This window comes from Delphinapterus leucas, chromosome X (genome assembly GCF_059928025.1).
Source record: "Delphinapterus leucas isolate spDelLeu-1000000601 "Yukka" chromosome X, BTC_Dleu_Yukka2, whole genome shotgun sequence".
Lineage (NCBI taxonomy): Eukaryota > Metazoa > Chordata > Mammalia > Artiodactyla > Monodontidae > Delphinapterus > Delphinapterus leucas.
Window position 1 is genome coordinate 133645266 of NC_143150.1, and position 17689 is coordinate 133662954.

Consider the following 17689-nt stretch of genomic DNA (forward strand, 5'->3'; position numbering starts at 1 on the left):
TAAAGGTCTGGACAAGCGACACCGTGATGTTTCTCGGGACCCCCTGGTGTTCATCTTTTTTTTTAATTAATTTTTATTAGAGTATAGTTGCTTTACACTGTTGTGTTAGTTTGTACTGTACAGCAAAGTGAATCAGCTGTATGTATACATATATCCCCTCTTTTTTGGATTTCCTTCCCATTTAGGTCACCACAGATCACGTAGAGTTCCCTGCACTATACAGTAGGTTCTCATTAGTTATCTATTTTATACATAGTAGTGTATAGACGTCCATCCCAATCTCCCAATTCATCCCACCACCCACCTCTCCCCCTTGGTATGCATACATCTGTTCTCTACGTCTGTGTCTCTATTTCTGCTTTGCCAGTAAGTTCATCCGTATCATCTTTCTAGACTCCACATATCTGTGTTTCTCTTTCTTAGCTCACTCTGTACGACACTCTCTCGGTCTGGTTTTCATCTTCTGTGCTTTTCCCTGGCCTTTTCAGATTCGCTCAGAGTTTCCACCAGGGTGTGGACAAGGGGAAGGAGAGTAAAGGAGATGCTGCCTGGTCTTGGGTGTCTTGTAAGGGTCCTTCTGGGACAGCCTGGGGAGAGCATGCAGGGTGGGGCGGGGGCGTGGGCGCCAGAGTCCTCTCTAGCGACAACCAACTTCACAGGGCTTCTCACCATTAGACTGTCACTTTAGCACAATGCACTGTGTGTTCTTGTTTTCACTTTCTCTATTTGGGGCTTGGGTGTTTTGTTTTGTTTTATTCTGACACAAATTTTACCCTTTATTAAAGGGTAAGTGTAACCTTTGTCATAGGTCACATTCTGAGAGCTGAATGTGGACCTGGATGGGCACACTCCAGCCTTCCAGGAGCTCACAAAGGAGGAGGAAAGGTTAAACTGTTCCCAACAGCTCCAGCCCTCCGGTCCAGTACTGCTCCGGGCATCAGGATGGGGTGGGTTGGAAGCACCCCAGGGCCCGGGGACAGGCCACCAAGGCTGGGGACTCAGCAGCCATCACTCGCGCCAAGGAAGCATGAGCACTCACTCCTTCTTTTTTTTTGAGAATATTTTGGATCTTCTGGATCCCTTGCATTTCTGTGTGAATTTTAGGATCAGCCGGTCAATTTCTGCAAAAAAAGGCAACTGGGCTTTTTAAAGGGATTGCATTAAATCTGAAGACCACATGTACGATTTCAGAGCGTCCTTAAGAAGACTAAGGCTTCTGATGGAACACAGGATATCTTTCTATTTATTTGGGTCTTCTCGTCCCTTTCAGCAAAGCTTCGCAGGTTTCAGTGTATAGATCTTGCACTCTTTGGTTAAACTGACCTTATTTATGTGTTTATGGGTAAAATTACTCGTGAGTGAAAACGGATGTCCTTTGTTCTTTTGGATGCTCTTGTAAACGGGCTTGTTTTCTCAACTTCATGTTTGGATGGCCCATTGCACACGGGCGTTTACCTGTGCATCTCGTATCCTGCAGCCAAGCTGAATCTGTTTATTAGTTCGAGGAGTTTTTTAGTGGATTCCTTAAGATGGTCTATATATAATAGCCGTCTGAAAATACATAGAGTATTACTTCTCTTTTCCGATCTGCATGTTTTGAAAAGTTTTTTTTTTTATTGAAGTATAGTTGGTTTACAATGTTGTGTTGGTTTTGGGTGTACAGAAAAGTGATTCGGCTATTATATATATATATTCTTTTTCAGGTTCTTTTCCCTTACCGGTTACTACAAAATATTGAGTAGTTCCCTGTGCTGTACAGTAGGTCCTTGTTGGTTATTGCATATGTTAAGGCAAGTTCGTGTGCCTGACGCACAGTGAGGCCAAACAAGGTCACACAAGGAGACGAGGTGCCTCGTGCCCTGAAAAGCCCCGAGCTCCCCGAAGGGTTCTGGCAAAGCACTTTTACAAGCCAGGTGAGGGAGGGGTTTCGCAGGGTATGTGATCAGCTTGTGCACAGTTGTCTGACCTGCGGATGGTGAGGCAGTAGGGTGGTGTCACAGGGGTCAACGTTATCAGTCCTTAGGCTCCAGGAGGCCTGGGGCTGTGTCCGTATGGTCTCCAAGTAGCTAACATCCACCATTTCGTAGGGAGGTTTTCACATCTGCAAAAGAACTCGGGGAGGGCTTCCCTGGTGGCGCAGTGGTTGGGAGTCCGCCTGCCGAGGCAGGGGACACGGGTTCGTGTCCCAGTCCGGGAAGATCCCACGTGCCGCAGAGCGGCTGGGCCCGTGAGCCATGGCCGCTGGGTACGCGCGTCCAGAGCCTGTGCTCCGCAACGGGAGAGGCCACGGCAGTTAGAGGCCTGCGTACCGGAAAAAAAAAAAAAAAATCAAAGAAAACATCGCCCCGCAAAGCGGCTTTTCCTAAAGCACGTTTGGGGCAGCCAGTCTGGAAGTCACAGCTGTAACAGAAATGATGGCGCGCTGAGTGTCTACGTTGGGATGATTTTTACTGGCGTCACTCCCTACAGCAGTTCCCGTGACACTGGTTAATCAACAGGGCCACGGCGATGACTCACGGGCCTGCAGCCAGCTCTGCCCACGCCCTGGCTGTGAGACGCCCACACCCACTGAAGCCCGACGCTCCCCCTATAAGAACATTGATGTGCCAGGCGCTGGTGGGGAGCCTGTGTCCATCGCATCACCTGGCAACAGGATCCCACGGTGTGCCTTCAGCAGGGACGGATGCTGGGGGTGTACTTACCACCCAGTGTGGACGCTCCCCTTCCCCCCGCCGACATTGGGGAGCTTCATGGGGCCCCCAGCTCGCAAAGAGCTTCCCGCGTCTAAAGCCCAGTTGCTGATACACAGAGCCGGAGATCACAGTCGTGACAGCAGACGGGTGAGGACCCGTCTTCCGCCTTCCTTTTCCACGTCAAACCTGCCTTCCTGCAGGATTAAATTCTGCTTTACGCTATTTCACACCAGACCTGCCCTCACGCCCCACGTCCCGTGGAATGTGCTCTTTAGACAGGTTTGCTGACGTTCCCAATGGGGGGGTGGGAATTTTGCTTTCCTACCCCCAGGTGACACTTGGTGATGTCTGGGGACATTTCTGATTGTCACAGCTGGGAGAGGAGGTGCTCCTGGCACGTGGTGGGTGGAGACCAGGGAAGCTGCTGCACACCCCGCAGTGCCCAGGACGCCCCACATCAGAGAGTCCTCCCGCCGCAGATGCCCGTGGGGTGAGGCTGAGAAGCCCGCCCCAGGTGCTGGGTGAGTCTATCCGTTTGCCGACACCTGCCCCGCCCCCCCCAGAGTCACGCTTTTCCTGCTTCCCCAGACTCTCCTCCTGGGCAGAGAAGGGGGGTGGGAAAAGCAAGTCAGCCTCTCTTCCAGAGAAAAACAGACGTGAGGGCAGGAGCTACTTAGAAGCAGGACCTCTGTGAGTGAACTTTCTGGGGAGGGTGTAGCCCGGCAAGTTGTAGCATCTCCGTTCCCAGAAATGGAAGCAGGTACTTGGAGACACATTTCCAAATAGCTCCACCTCGTCCGAACTTCCAGAAGGAGTGTCTTCAGGCCACAAGAAGGCTGGGCTGGGCTGCTTTTCTTCTTTTTTTTTTTAGGCTCCGGACGCGCAGGCTCAGCGGCCATGGCTCACGGGCCCAGCCGCTCCGCGGCGTGTGGGATCCTCCCGGACCGGGGCACGAACCCGTGTCCCCTGCATCGGCAGGCGGACTCTCAACCACTGCGCCACCAGGGAAACCCTGGGCTGCTCTTCTTAAATGCCTAGGTTTGTGTTGTTTAGTTTTTATTTTAGTTTTATTTATTTTATTATTGTGATGATTGTTTTTTTTATTGTGATGATTTTTGACACGCGGCATGTGAGATCTTAGTTCCCTGACAAGGGATCGAACCCGTGCCCCCTGCAGTGGAAGTGCGGAGTCCTAACCACTAGACTACCGGGGAAGCCCCTATTTTATTATTTTTTTTTAATTGAAGTATAGTTGACTACCAATATTGTATGAGTTTCAGGTGTAGAGCAAAGTGATTCGGTTATACATATGTATTTTTTTTCAGATTCATTTTCATTATAGGTTATTACAAGATGCTGAACCTGGTTCCCTGTGCTATCCAGTAGGTCCTTGTTGGTTATCTATTTTATATATAGTAGTGTGCATCTGCTAATCCCAAACTCCTGATTTATCCCTCCCCCACCCCCTTTCGCCTTTGGTAACCATAAGTTTGTTTTCTATGGCTAGGAGTATTTCTGTTTTGTAAATAAATTCATTTGTATCATTTTTTAAGATTTCACATATAAGTGATATCATATATTTGTCTTTCTCTTTCTGACTTACTTCACTCAGTATGATCATCTCTAGGTCCATCCATGTTGCTGCAAATGGCATTATTTCATACTTTTTCATGACTGAGTAATATTCCATTGTGTATACGTATCACATCTTCTTTATCCACTCCTCTGTCGGTGGGTTGTTTCCATGTCTTGGCTATTGTAAATAATGCTACAATGGACATTGGGGTGTGTGTGGACCTTAAACTTTTGCAACTGCTTTTCCTTATGGAGGTAAATCGGGCCACCCCAGGAGCAGAGAGCACCCATCACTAACCTGGCTTCAGGAATTGGCAGACAACTTTATGTGTCTCCTCATGTAAACTAGGGTTCTACCTGGAAGGCGAGACTTGATCAGAGAAGAAATAAAATTGTAGGATGAGTCCCTGAGGTTTTCCCTGAAGGAATGAACATGGTGTCCACCATCTCCTTGGCTTTCTAGATGACAGATACAAAGGTGACACTGATTAAGGTGTTCTGGAAACTTCCACCCCGCCCTGACCAGCAAGGCAAAGGAGGATTCTGCCAGGACCAATGCACTGGAAGAACCCTGGGGCCTCACTTGCATCTCCGGCCCCTGTTTACCTCTCGACCAAGATTCTTCCGTGCCTTGGTCTCTTCTCAGGTGTGCTGAAGCAAGGAGAAGCTTCTTCCTCTCCCTGGAAGATGCACCCAAGACACAGAACATGTCAGATTGCACAGAGCACACAGAATCCTTTCCTTCTGCCCTCACTCCACGGAGCGTGGTGGACCTTTGCCGTTACACTTGCTCCTCAGGCCAGCAGCCAGCAAACCCCCATAGCATCTCCTGCACCTTGAAGATCAGCTGACCAGTGTCCTGGGAGCACATCGCTGCTCCATCATCACATGGCTTCTCCTATGAGTGTCTCTGTGTCTTCTCTTCTTATAATGACACCGGTTATACTGGATTAAAGACCCACCCTCAGGAGCAACCTCAATGTCCATCGACAGACAAATGGATAAAGAAGATGCGGTACGTATATACAAGGGAATATTACTCAGCCGTGAAAAAGAATGCAATTATGTCATTGGCAGCGACATGGATGGACCTAGAGTGATCATACTAAGTGAAGTCAGACACAGACAAATATCCTACGATATCACTTATACATGGAATCTAAAGAAAATGATACAAAGGAACTTATCTACAAAACAGACACACACTCCCAGACCTAGAAAACAAACTTATGGGTACCAAAGGGGAAAGGGAGGGGAGGGATGAATTAGGAGTTTGGGATTAACAGATACACACCACTGTACATAAAATAGATAAACAACAGGACCTACTGTATATCACGGGGACTATACTCAATATCTTATATAAAATATAAAAAAAAAAGGAATTACCATAGAGCACAGGGAACTATTCATATCTTGCAATAACCTATAATGGAAAATAATCTGAAAAAAAATATATCTATAAAGTTTAAGGTCGGTAGACAGAAGCAAGACCCGTTCTTAAAAACGTTAAGAGTCTTCATCCCAGCCTTCTGCCCTATTTTACAGAAAGAGCTGAAAACCCTCACCAGAGATGAAAAGAACAAGAAAATACATCGACCAACATGGCAAGACAGAGTCAAAACCACGTAGCGCATAGTTTGGACCGAAGAAAGACAGGGCAGGACCCAGAGGACAGCATCCCCTGCCCAGCCCGTTAGGAGAACGTGCTGGACACACAGTCAGAAATCCCAAAACAAAACCAACTGGGACCCACACCCTCCAGGATGCCTGATGGAAAATGTGACCTCCTTACTTTCAGGTCCTGCCTTTGAGCTACATTTCTCTCCAACTTCCTGAGAGGCAGGACTTAAGTCTGCTGCTGGCCCATTACTCTGGGTCCCTTGGAGGGGTCGCTCCTGGGGCACCGCTCGGACACTGCGCAGTGGTCCTGGGCCACCTCTGAGCTGCCCTCATGAGACATTCCGGGGCTCCAGACGTCCCTCCTCGCCCTGGGGCCTCCCGGCTGTTGGGCTGTGCACCCCAGGCTCTCAGCTCGGCCTCCCTCACCACTCCCACCCCCGACCACCGCGATGCCCAATTCAAACTTCAGTTTCACTTTTGAGCCCAGCTCTCCTGCACCTGGTTTGCAGAGAGCGCTACTGACCCCTAGTGACCAAAACTTCCCAACGAAAGCACAAACCCCAGGACACGATGCTAGCCAGCCGGGCTCCTAGCCCAGCAAGGTAAAGAGGTTTCAGCACAGACCTACCCTCCCAAGTTCCGCCCAGCAGGACCTGAGTGCAAAGGCCTTCCTTGTAGCTCAGGATTTGCTGAGTCAGAAGGTGCAGGAAGCACCTGGATGCTTCGGTGGCTGGGTGGGTGGTCAGAGCTGCTCTGGCCAATGTCCCCTGGTGTGGGTTTAATTGTCCCCCCAAAGATATACTGAAATCTGACTCCCTGGTACCTGTGACTTTGACAGCACTGGGAAATAGGGTTTTTGCAGATGTAATGAGTTGCGATGAGACCCCTAGGGTGGGTCCTTCATCCGACTGGACCAGCGTCCTTAAAAGAAGAGACAAATTCAGGTACGGATGCGTCTTAGAATTCCAGTGGAAGGACACTGCTGACCTTTACGTCCGGTGTTCCCTCTGCACCCCTCCATGCAAGGGTGGACAGCTCAGACCCCAGGGCGACCCCCCTGAATCTTTCTTGCCCAACTGTCTCGTTGCTGCCCTCCCCTCATTGGAAAGGTCTCTCTAGTTTGGGGATCAGTGAAAATATAGGGTTTTTTTTAGGGGGTTGCATCTTTTGAAATACTTACCTGTCACCCCTTAATTATTCAACCCCAAAGTCTTCCAGGGGACGCTGAGAACTGGGCTTCTACTGGGAACCGGTCTGTTTCTGATGACACTCACCCCGCCATGGGTAGACCCTGGTCCCTGTGGACGGAGGGCTCAGGGGTTCGGGGTGAAGCTTGGGGGCAGGCGCTCTGGGCAACACCTTCAGGAGGAGCATCATATTTAGGGTGCTCTTGGTCCCAAGAAATGGTAAATGTTGTCAAGCTGCCCGCCAGGGAGCAGGGCGGCATCCTGTCCTGGGGTTTGCGCCTTGATTGGGAAGTTTTGGTCACTAGGGGTCAGTAGCGCTCTCTGCAAACCCGGTCCAGGCGCGCTGGGGTCTGAAGAGCGGCGGGCAGTGAAGGGGGCCTCCCTCGTCACGGGACTCAGAAACCCATCTTTGGCAAAGCAGGGGCGGTGCCCCATCGTGGATGGCTCGGCGTAAGCAGTGGGGGACTGGGAAGTGCCCCTCCCTCGTGGGAGAGGTACCACTGGGCACAGGGGTCATGCTGGACCGGTGGGCTTCTCAGAAGCCCCCAGATTCTCTTTCGGATGCAGAAACGATTTTTCCCGGGGTTGCCTGTGATGCAACCCAGGAGAGAAATCGTTGGCCGTTCCGTTTTCGGGTTTCCAACCTCAGCCAGACACCACGCCGCAAGGGGCTGGTATGTGACAACCTGAGGGCCCGGAGGGAAGCTCTCGCCCAAATTTGGAGCCCGGGAGAGGTCACCGGGCCCAACCAAAGAGGCCTCCTTCTTTCATTTGCATGTTTTCTTCCACACCAGCCACTACCTCACCTGCAGGGGGGCTGCAGAACAGGCTCGGTAATCGTTTTGGGCTTTTTGTTTTTTTAATTTAAATAGGAGAATAGCATGCTTATCTCTCGGGCTTATCTCCATTGTTGCTGCAGTTTCGGAAACTCCCTCCCAGCCCCCTGGGCTTTGTCTGAGCGGAGCTTCTGTTCCTGGAAAAGCAGGTAACCCGTGGGCAGAGGTCAGATGCACGAGAGATTGCGGGGTGACGGGGGAGGGGTTCACAATGGAGAGAGCGCCCCACACCCCTCAAGAGTGCGAAGCTTTGAGCTTTGAGAGGCGCGGTGACGGCCTCGGCAGGTGCGCGGCTGTGTCGGGGGGTCTGCGTGGCCCTTCGCTCTGTGCCCTCCGGCTGCGCCCCGCCCCCAGCTCATACACCCCGCGGCCTCGTTTTATCACTGGGCTGTGATAAGGTGTTTGTTGTTGGCTTCCTCTTGTGTTTCTTGTTTTTGAATCTTGTCGCGGAAGAAGGAACAAAGATAAATTTTCAGCCTTCTTGCACTTTCGATCCTGCGTCTGCTGGACACAGGCAGCTTTAGGGTTACCCGATTTCTCACGATGCCCGGGCTCACTCCAGAGACCACCCCTCCGATCACCTCAGATATCCATCCCTCACCCCAGAGACCCTCAGGCTCACCCCACATTTCTATCAGTCACCCCAGGGGTTCCCCATTCACCCCAAATTTCCATCCGTTATCCACAGTCCCTGAGGCTTGCTGACAACTTCCAGGATGGGAGAGATGGAGCTTTTCTACGGGGAGGGCTGTGTGTCAGCAACTCAGCGTCTCTGCTCGAAAAATCTCCTCGGTCTAGAGCCTGGGGTAGGGATGCTGCCGACACCCACTGTGGGTGGAAAATAAAACTGTATTCTCCACAAGGTGCTGAGGTCTAAGCGGAATTTAGAGACCACCACTCACTTTGCCCTCAATCCTTTTTTCCCTCCATCCCATAAACCTTTTAGGACCTCCCTTTTCCAGGGGACGAGCAGAGCAGGGATCGAGGGGTCCCGGGACCAGAAGCGTCAGCATCCCACGGGGCAGGTTAAAAACGCAGAGCCTCAGGTCCCAGCCAGATCCACTGCTCGGAACCTGCATTTTCCCCAAACCTCCTCTCCGCGTGATTCAGACGCACCTCACTGTTTGAGAATCTCTGCTTATCCCAAATTAGCTTTCGCCTCTCCTGAATTCTGTATTTCCTGCCCAACTTCTTTGCAGAGTTTCTATTTCTGTGAAACGAAAGCGGAGGATAGATTCCTGTGTCCTAGACGTGGTTGCAGAGACGCACTCTGTTGTTTCATGATCCCCGGTGGTGGATTATTAACCACTTACTGTGTTCCCCGAGAGGGCTGCTCTGTGGGATTCCAAGGTCCTTCCTGGGGGACAGTGAAACGCTTCTGAGATGTGGACAAAGCATTGACAGAGAATGTCAGGGACTGCTTTGTTTGCTCACTAAAAAAGAAAAATAATAATCGGAGGAGGCAAAACCAGAAAAATTCATGTCTCCCTTTGCCAGACACACATATTGGATTCTTTGGATGAACCCAGCTAAGCAGTGTACACAACCTTAATTGCGTTTTCCACCCGGGGTGCTTCCATGTAAATGAAATGGACAAGAGATCTGGCAGCCCAAGTACCCGAAGCCACAGGGATGTGGGTACCAGGGCTGCAGGCGTTTTGGGTGAGGGGGCAGAAATACATCAGCAGCAAGTTCAGTGTAATTGCCCCCATTTTCCACCTGCCATCCTATCTAAGGCACAGTCTGGAAATGCAAAGGTCACGTTTTCTCCCCGAGTCTCGGGGCATCATTGCACGGCCCCCGGAGGTTTTAGAAATCCCGCGTTAAGGAATCAAGGGATCACTTGATCCCAAGGTAATTTCTGCAGCCTTTCTAGGCGCTTAACTCTGGTTAATAACCGTGGCGTTTCATGGTTCATACCTGCTTAGATGCACCTGGGTCGTCGGCTCCAAGGAGCTCGAAGGAGCTTGCAGCTGCCGGGCCCTGCAAACAGTCCCAGGACCAAGCTGGGGAGGGCTGTGTGTGTGTGTTGAGGGCGGGGTGGGTAGTAGGAACACAGCCTCCCAACTTTTCCAAACCAGGAGAGCAAAAGTTTGTAGGGCCGCCCCGGGATTCCAGAAAGCCCTTGATTAAGTTGTCCGTGTGCTTCCAAAGGTTACAAAAGCTGGTTTCACTAAGTCAGCCTCGGGGGCGATCCCCTGGAGGGCTGTTTCTTGGGGTAAGGTAGCCATTTTCAGGGTAAAGAATTTCGGTGTCAGGAGGCTGACGCTTAGTTTACAGTTATTGCCATCTTCGGCTGTAATTTCAATCACGTCTATACACAAAAGTTGAAATGTATTCCGAAGTGTGTCTCCCGATCTTTTGGAAGAAGAGCTTACAGGTTTTATTTTTTTGTGTGCCCACTTATAATGCTAATAAAGTAGGCGAGAAGGCAAAGGGCCAAGATGTCTCTGTGGCCGCTCGGAACCTGCTTAATGCTGACAGAGGAATATTATGGGTGTTGGCTGCCATGTCAGGGAGAAGGAAAGACCCACATAAGGATCAAAACAACAGCGAAGAAAAGATGTGATTTCCTGGGAAAAGGAATGTTAATTTTCATGCATTTTAGAGCGTCAAACTGCTCACTTGCGGGGGGTGGGGGGTGGGCAGGTCCAAGCAGTGAACATGCGACAGGAAAGCGAACGTGAATTTGGAACAGAGCAAGGGAGCACAAGCAGGGGCTCATTTCGAAACGCTGACAGATTCCCAAGTATCCCAGCGTCCGGGAACGAAGTCTGAAACTCTGATGGACGGGCTGCTGGGTCCGGCTCTGGTGCATCTTTCCACGGACCGGCTTTGGGCTCGCTGCTCTGCATCTTCACACGTGCTCCTGGTGCGTGTGCCCTGACACAGAGATGCGTGGCTACCATTGACCCCTGGCCCCTCCCATCATGGGCCGGTGAGTCAGGACCGTGGGTGGTAGGGATATTCATAGACGACACACCACTGGGCTGGCTAGCGACCACAGAGTTAGACACGGCTGTGACTGGAAAGTAGTCAACACATCCCACACACGCCCACAAAGGCATCCCCGCCCAGCTCCCTGCGGTCAATCCCAAAAGACATTTGCCACAAAAGGGAAGCAGGAGCCACGAAAAGTAGGAGTGGAAAGATACCGTGTCTGAATGTGGCTTAATGCCACACAAAGCTCAATGCCAAATAAGGGCCAATTGTACCTCAGGCGTGACCTATAAAGTCACTTTTCCGCTGTTTTACAAACGTCAGAGACTTTAGGGTTGCCAGCTTTTCCTACTGTTGGCCCTTCCTTCCAACCTTGGGTCCTTTCTCTAAAAGAAAACTCTTATATTTCAGAGGCAGAACGTATACTTGTAAAAATTTACTTTTAATTGTGATAAAAACACACAACATAAAATTTCCCATCTTAACCATTTTTACATGCACAGTTCAGGGGCACCAAGTACATTCACCTTGTGTAACCATCCCCACCGTCCGTCTCCAGAACTTGTTCATCTTCCCAAACTGAGACTCTGTCCCCATGAAACACTCACTCCCCATCACCCTCCCCCAGCTCCTGGACCCACCATCTACTTTCTCTTTTTAAATTTATTTATTTATGTTTGGCTGCGTTGGGTCTTCGTTGCCGCGCGTGGGTTTTCTCTAGCTGCGGTGAGCGGGGGCTACTCTTCCTTGCGGTGCGCGGGCTTCTCACTGCGGTGGCTTCTCTTGTTGCAGAGCATGGATTCTAGGTGTGTGGGCTTCAGTAGTTGTGGCGCGCGGGCTTCAGTAGTTGTGGCACACGGGCTCTAGAGCACAGGCTCAGTAGTTGTGGCGCATGGGGGCTTAGTTGCTGGGATCTTCCCGGATCAGGGCTCAAACCCGTGTCCCCTGCATTGGCAGGTGGATTCTTAACCACTGTGCCACCAGGGGAGCCCAGAAAAAAGGATTAAGACATTTTTGTGTGTGTGTGGTACGCGGGCCTCTCACTGCTGTGGCCTCTCCCGTTGCAGAGCACAGGCTCCGGACGCACAGGCTCAGCGGCCATGGCTCACGGGCCCAGCCGCTCCGCGGCATGTGGGATCCTCCCGGACCGGGGCACAAACCCGCGTCCCCTGCATCGGCAGGCGGACTCTCAACCACTGCGCCACCAGGGAAGCCCAAGACATTTTTAAGAAGAAAAAAATGGGGAGAGGTAGAGGAGTACCGTCCTGAATATCACGATTAGGGTTATGAATAGGCAAACACACTAACAGAACAGAAACACCTTCTTACATAAACAGGAACTCTGTTTATGGCAGAGAGGGCCACACGGTGGGGAAAGGGTGGGTGCCTCAGTAGAAGGTAGTAGACAACGGGCCATCCATAAAGAAAAAATAAATAAAATTAAATCTCTGTGATCATGAGCACGCAGCCACCAGACCTCCTGGCACCTGAGGACTGATGACGTGAACCCCTGTGACCCTGTCCCGGTCCCTCACCGTCAGTCAATCAGAGAACTGTGCAGGAGCTGATCACACATCCTGGGACACGCCTACCGCGCTTCGCCTTTAAAAACGCCTTGCCGAAGCCCTTCGGGGCGGTCGGGGTTTCTGAGCACCAGCCCTGTTCTCCTTGCTGGGCCCTGCAGTAAAGCTGCACTTTCGTTCACCGCAGGGGTGAAGGAGATTGGCTTTACTGCACACAGGACCCGAGTTTGGCTCCGTTACAGAGTTAGACCAAGAAGCCGGGAAAGGAGAAATCAAAGAAAAAGCCAAAACACCATATCCTTAGGTTTTCATTCGTGTAAAATGCACGTAACATAAAACTGACCGTTTTAACCATTTCAGGTAAACAGCTCAGAAGCCTTTAGGACGTTCACAGTGTTGTGCAAACATCACCTCTATCAAACCTTCTCATCCCCCCAAGGAGACCCCGCCCCCATGAAAAGTCACTCCCCCTCCCCCTCCCCCAGCCCCCGACAACCATGAATCTCCTTTCTTGTCTCTATGGATTGGCCCGTTCTGGACGTCTCCTACCAACGGAATCACACACTGTGTGTCCTTCTGGGTCTGCTTCTCTCACTGAGCATCCTGTGTTCAAGGTCCACCCACGTGGTAGCCTGTGTCAGGGCTTCAGTCCTTTTCACAGACAAAGTTATCCTGTTTAGAGGCATCCACACCTGAGAAGGTAGAGATCCCTTTCCAAGGACCCAGCCTGGGTTCTGGTCCTCTCAGACTGTTTAGTTCATCCAATATTGCCCTATAAAGGATCCATTCCTTTAGGAACACAGGAAAGGTCCTACAGAGATGGACCATGGGGTCGGTGATGCCCAGGATATTAAGTGCTGGCCTTGCCCCGTCCTTGGAACAACTGTGGCAGCACAGGGGTATTTGGTGTCCTAGGAAGAGCCTTCAAGGGCTCCCGAGGCCAGGTACGGCCCCGATGACACCCTTGTGCTCAGGGTCAGAGATGGGCCCACAGGTCACAGATGTAGTGTGGTCTCTAAGCCTGTGGCTGAGGGGTGAAAGGACTAAGAAGGAAACTGACCCCAGATTGCAGAGCCCTGGATGTTAACCACTCAGTCTCTGGCAAACTGGGGGTGATGCGTTACTATCCCTGGAGAATTACTCCACATCCTAGGCAAGGCTTAGAACCCCAAATCTAGACAGCATCCCAGAGAAAAGGTCCTGGACTTTGTCAGTCACCCCTCCACACCTGCAGCCCCTCTTTCTCTTTGCCGGTTCTTCTCCGGGCTAACCCAGAACTCTAAAGGTCATGCCTGTACAGGGGCTTCCCTGGGGGCACAGTGGTTGGGAATCCGCCTGCCAGTGCAGGGAACACAGGTTCGAGTCCTGGTCCAGGAAGATCCCACATGCCACAAAGCAACTAAGCACACGTGTGCCACATGTGAGCCCGTGAGCCACAACTACTGAAGCTCACGCGCCTAGAGCCCGTGCTCCTCAACAAGAGAAGCCCCCACAATGAGAAGCCTGCGCGCCACAACGAAGAGTAGACCCCGCTCACCGCAACTAGAGAAAGCCCGTGCGCAGCAACAGAGGCTCAACACAGCCAAAAATAAAAATAAAATAAATATTTTTTTAAAGATTATGCTTATACAGGCTTTTTGGGGAAGCATGACAGCTGATTCCCTTTTTCCGGTGTTCCAGGCGAGCTGTGCTGGCTGATCAACCCAACTTCAGGCCAAGACACTGGGTTGGTGGGTCCAGGAGCTGGTGTGGATTCTTCGGTCTTGCTGGGTCTCCATCCTTCTCCTAACATCTGCTTCCGCCTTATGCCTTACCCAGGCTCCTCCAGGCAAAGGGGCTCCCAAACTTCCTGGAGAATCCTCGACCCAGGCCTGTGAAGGAGATTTGAATATGCCACACCCCAAATAGGCCACTTTGGTATCAAGATTATTTTAACCTGAAGACAGTTGAAATTCAACAGATGCAGGGGAAAAAAGAAAACCTCTTCTTGGAGCTTCCCTGTCTGAACAAAAGTAGCAGTTTCTGAGAAATAGGGCTCCACAAATTTCCCTTCAGGGAGGATCTACTCCCAGAAGGGAAAAGGTAATAAAATCCACCCCCAGCCCTTCTCCAGGGGAGTTTATGGCCAGGAAGGAGGTGGAAAGGTCACTCATATCTGTATACACAAACATTATCCCACATTTTCTGATCTCCTGTTAGTTCACCTGAAAACCCACTTACCTTTTCAAAAGACGTTTGTTTTCCCCTAAGTGTCCTTTCTCCACCTCCCCATAATCTGCTAAGTTAGGTATATAAACCCCAAATTCTAACCATCCCTTTGAGTTACTGATCATTGAGTTTCTCCCCCATGTATGCACGCTGCATGTGTAACTTCTTTCTTCTTTCCTCTTCGCCTATCTTCTGTCAGTTTAATTTGCAGGGGCCTAGGAACAGAACCTAAGAGGATAGAGGAAAAAGATTTTTTTTTCTCCCTTCCCCTACAGTTTCACCTTCCCCCACTTGGATGTTTTCATCCCTATAAGAGTCAATCCTCTTTCTTAGCCCAGAATCTTATAGAACCCTGTGCTCCGCTAGTGCCTGCCCCTCCTGTCCCCCTGCCTGTGATGGATTTATTCCCTTTCCCATATTACTGTTCAGCCACGTGAATGACCTCTATGGAGGGTCACCCACCATCTTGAATCTGAGGGCTCATTGCCAGGACATCAGGCTACCGAAGCGTCTAGGAGCTCATGAAAGAATGAGGCTCGTTTAACCTGGAAATCAAGGTATCGTTGGCCATCCTCAGTTATCTGAACGGGGCTCACACAGAGATGGGTTTTCTGTGTGGTCAGAGGACAGGCTGGGTTGGGGCAACCGGTGGACTTTCTGTGCATTGCAGCCATTCGGACACGAGATGGAATGTTCTGTCCATAACAAGCTTGTTGCCCCTACCAGACTTAGGGTGACATCTGTATGAGTTTCCTGGTACAACCGTAACAAAGCACCACAGATGGCAAGCGGGTTGGGGGGGATAGGCAGGGGGGGCTTACTGTCTGACAGTTCTGGACGCCGGAAGTGCAAAATCAAAGTGTCAGCAGGGTGGGTTCCTTTTGAGGGCCGTGAGGGTGAATCTTTTTAACGTCCTCTCTGCTAATTCTAGGAGCCTCAGGGGTTTCTTGGCTTGTAGATGGCCATCTTCTCCCTGTGTCTTTACATGCTCCTCCCTTTGTATGTTTGTTGGCATGTCCAAGGTCCCGTTTTAGCAGGACACAAGTCATATTGGATTAGGGCCTACTCAAAATTTCATCTTAACTTGGTCATCTGCAAAGACCCTACTTCCAAATAAGGTCATAGGCATAGGTTCTGGGGGTTAGAGCTTCAATATGTATTTAGGGGGAAATTCAATCCACAATAACATCTTTCAGGGACCTTGAGAACCCAGACTGGATGATTCTTCCATGATTCTACCCACCCATCTGTCCATTCATCATTCACCCATCCATCCAGCCAGCCACTCATTCATCCACCCATATGTTCCTCCATTTGTCCCTCTGTCAGCTTTCAGGATTATACACTTTCTGCGTGTCAGACACAGGGTGGACACCATATGCACCCGGGATGTGTAGACACAGACCAACAGAGTCCCACTAAGCCCATCATCATTGCACGATTATGCCAACACGTTACATTTAATTCGGCCTCCACTTAGCTAGTGTTGAACTCGTAATTTCATTTATGAGACTTTATCACATCACACATAAAGACCTTTTCCTTAGCCGAATTGTATTTCCTCGTTCTAGGAGAAGTCCAGGAGACCTGCTCTGGTTCCCCCATTTTTGCCCATGTCATTGGTCACTTCCTCCACCCCTTCCTGGTAATTCTGTGCGAAGCCAGGCTGGGTTTGGGGATAGGTGGGATGGAGCAGGGCAAGACAGGAGGCTGGGATGGGCTACAAAAACGTCAGCTCTTCCAAGACTCACTTGTTTAGAAGGGAGCGTTACTCAGCAGAGGCGGGCCCTTGTACTCAACGTTGTAACTCTCTGGCCGAGAACACACCATGCAATTAAGAAGTGAGTTTTCTTTGGCTTGTGATACAAGTAAGCATTGTGCACTGGTCCATGCTCTACACCGATGGTGTCTGCTGGCCCGTCCTCAGACAGAGCTGTTAACGTAACCACATGCGGACAAGGCATCCTTCTCCCAGATCCAGATGCGTAGGCCCCCTGAGTTCCACTCACGCCCCCTCCAAAGCCAATCCCTCCGTTTCCAAGGTTCTGGATCAGTACAGCTGCCCATCTTCAAATCTCTCCTCAAACAAATGAAATAGCAAAGAGCTTCCCACTTGGCTCTGTGCTGTAAAAATGCCGCTGTGCTACGTTCATCGCTCCCAGGCCTCTGCTGTCTGCTGAGCGGGGAAACCCTTCTGTCATGCAATAGTTCTCAGTACACAGTAAACCCCAACACGCTTTCGCTGAGATTAATCTGAGAGCAAAGCGCGCAGCTTACGGCGTTCGGCTGCCCCCACCGTGCCTTTTTGACATTACATCCGGCAGCGCCGGGCAGATTCAGGAACAGACCGGTGCCGGAGTAGAGGTGAGAGGTCGTGTCACGCTGCACATTCTGACACGATTCGGTTCGGCAGAAGCTTGACATTTAAGGCTGGTGGAACCAACACTGTGGTTCATTATCATTGCTGCGAACCCATCATATCTTGGCTTCATGTAAGAAAGAACTGTCTTTTATGGAAATCACGTGGAACCTGATCAGACAGAGATCGCTATTGTGGAGAAATCTGGATGGGTGTGAATTCTTTCCAGCTCCTGCCAAGGGGGTTCGTTGTCGCTTGAGTCTGGGCTGGCCTGTGGCTTGCTTTGGCCAATCAAAGATAGCGGAAGTGACCGGACCTTGTGGAACGTTCCATGCAGTCAAGTCTTCCGGTCAGGGAAGGGGCCAGTCAAGCTGTCAGCTACTACTCAGTCCAGAGGCCAGGTGTGTGAGCGAAGCTTCTAGAACATTCCCACTCAATCAATCCTCCCGTTGACAATGGATCCAGCCAACACCGAATGGAGCATCTGAGCATCTGAGTCCCAACCAGTCTGTGAATCAGGAGACACGACAAGCTGCTGTTCATGGATGCCTCTAAGCTTTGGGGTGTCTTGTGCTACATCCATAGGTCACCAAAATCATTCCCACATGCAGGGGGAGTGGGCAGAATAGAAGAAATAACAGAAACACTGACGTTTTCAGCTCCATTCACACCCACGTTTTATAACCTCCCTCCTCTTTGCTTTTCTCGCTTGCTGACTCACCCTACACATGTGATACGGAGAATA